The sequence below is a fragment of the Hipposideros armiger genome, unplaced genomic scaffold (assembly GCF_001890085.2).
Source record: "Hipposideros armiger isolate ML-2016 unplaced genomic scaffold, ASM189008v1 scaffold_63, whole genome shotgun sequence".
Classification (NCBI taxonomy): Eukaryota; Metazoa; Chordata; class Mammalia; order Chiroptera; family Hipposideridae; genus Hipposideros; species Hipposideros armiger.
This window is the reverse complement of record NW_017731413.1, coordinates 4,260,916-4,263,555: the sequence shown is the minus strand read 5'-3', so window position 1 is coordinate 4,263,555 and position 2,640 is coordinate 4,260,916.

Genomic DNA, 2,640 nt, shown 5'->3' with positions numbered 1-2,640 from the left:
GCAAGTGCTTCTGCCTGACCCAGGCAGGGGATCCCAATTGGGGGTCCACGCATGAACTTTAAGGAGGCCTGCAAACCTGCCGAAACTACGTGAAACAATTTATACGTGTTTATATGAAAATTTTCAGGAAGTCCATGGTTTTCATGATTATCAAAAATGCTTACCCCCTAAAAGGGTCACAATTATTGATTTAAGAAGTCCTTGCTCGTGGGAGATCCAGTGTGCCAATAAACTGTGATACAATTTTAGATGAAAAGATCTGAAACAATGTCCACTCCCTGTTGACCACAAATTGAGTTTTGAGATAAGGGTCACAATCTTTCCCCAGCAAACGCTTCCAATACCTAACTGCCATTGAAAGAAAAACCATTCCAAATGCCATTTTATTCATTTCGGTGATACTAAACATTTCTTCTGTAAAAGTCCCTTGTAGCCTATTTCGGTTCAGCTAACAATATTTTTTGCAGCTCTATTATGTGCAGATGTTGAAGATAAAAAATGATGAACTAAAACAGATGTGTCCCTGGCCTTCCCGGATGGATATAGAGCAGAAGGCACTTTCATTTTTCCTCATTTTCTATATCAACTGGAGGGCAAAATTAGAAAACATACTCAAGTTCATTTTATTCCAGCTAGAAAGCTCTCATATTAAACTAAATGCATGAAGTAAAGTGACATCTAGTGTTGGTTAAGTGGCAGTGAAATTGTGTCAGGACACTGGGTAGCTTTAACTTATTCTTTGGAAATAATGTTAAATTTGGCTTGACCAACTCTTAAAAATCACAATTTTGCTTCATTATTTAAAAATATTTTACAGTAATTTTGAAATAATCTGAATTTAAATGTTAAAAACATTGTTTTTTACTTTCTTAAAATAAAATACTCAAAGCATAGAGAGAAGTATAAAGAACAAAATGACACTTGTGTGTCTATCACCTGATTTTGGTAAATACTAACATTTTGGTATATTTACTTCAGCTAGTTTAAAAGTAAAACATAATAGACACATTTGATGCCCTGTGGACTCTTTCTTGATTTCATTTCCATCTTTTTCTCCTTAGAAGTAACCATTATCTGGTTTATTATCTCTGTGACTGTTTTAATATTATTACCTATTTGTGTACCTATAAAATTGATAACATTGCATTTTTTACACTTCATATAAATGATACTATACTGTATAAATCCTTCTGCAAATTGCTTATTTCTAGTTCAATATTATGCTTTTCAGATTTATTCATATTGGTCATTAGCTCTCATCTATTTTAGCTGCGGTATGACAGCAATCCATTGACTGAATTATACCACAATGTATTTATTTTACAGCTGATGGACATTTGTTTTCTTTCTAGTCTCTTGCTCTTGTAAACTATGGTGCAATGAACACTTTTGCACCTGACCCCTTGTGTACACATTTGAGAATTTCTCTAGGCTCTACACCTAGAAAATAGTGCTTGGGCATGTACTTTTAAAATATCAGTAATGAGAATTTGCTTTCCAAAGTGGTTGTACCAATTTACACCCTCATCAGCAATGTAAGAGAATTACTGTTGCTTCACATTCTCACCAACACTTGATATTATCAGGGTTTTAAATTTCTGACAATCTGCTTGGTGTCAAATGTTATCTCATTGTTATTCAATTCGCATTTCTCTGATTAGTAATAAAAACTGAGCTTCTTAAAAAATGCTTTTATCACCCAAGTTTCTTCTCTGAATTGACTGTTCCTCTCTTGCATCTATTGGATTGCTGACATTTTCGTTATTGCACTGTTGGGGTTTTGTGTACATATTCTCGACACAAGTACCTTGTATGTTTGATGCACTGCAAATATTGTTCCCTAGTTTATAGCTTGGCTCTTCACTATGTTCATGGGGTCTTTCCATTCAATGTAATCAACTTTATCAGTCTTTCCCTTTTTATAGCTTATTTAAGAAATCCTTCAATTAAGCTTTTCTCCTTTGTTTTCTTCTAAAATGTTTCAAGTTTTTATTTCCATATCTGGGCTTCTATGTTGCTAACTTGTGTAGTGTTTGAGGTAAGGGATGTTTTCTTTTTTCCTGTGGTTAATAATTGTCCTGAGTTATTCATTGAAGAGGCTCTCCCTTCCTCATTGTTTACTTTAGTCTTATCACCACAGTCACCCAAGAAATTAGTTGTAAAATTTCTCTGGCACACAGCTACATGTATGGCACCTTGAGTTTCCCTCAGTTGAGTCGTGTGCCTACTGACCTAAACCTGTGGGCTTACCCCAACTCACACTCTGAGACTGGTTTGCCATTTGCCTGAGAAATATGGTCAATCTCAAGACCATTCTTCCTAATGTTCCCAGATTTTGTGTCTGTGTTCTTACTATTAGCTTTTTCTTGGGGTTTTCTGGGTTCTGCATTAGGTGATCAACGATCCCAGTTTGCCCAGAACTGAGGAGTTTCCCTGTAGGACTTTAAGTGTGAAAACTGGGATAATCCCTGGCAAATTGGGATGGGATAGTTGGTCTCTTTACTTTTTACTTCCAGTTTCAGTTTCCTCCCATTTGATTCCATGACTCTTTAGTTTGGTCTTATTTTTGTGCCCAGCAATCATCTTACATTGCACTTAAATTTGTTGAGCACCAAATATATATATATATATATATATATA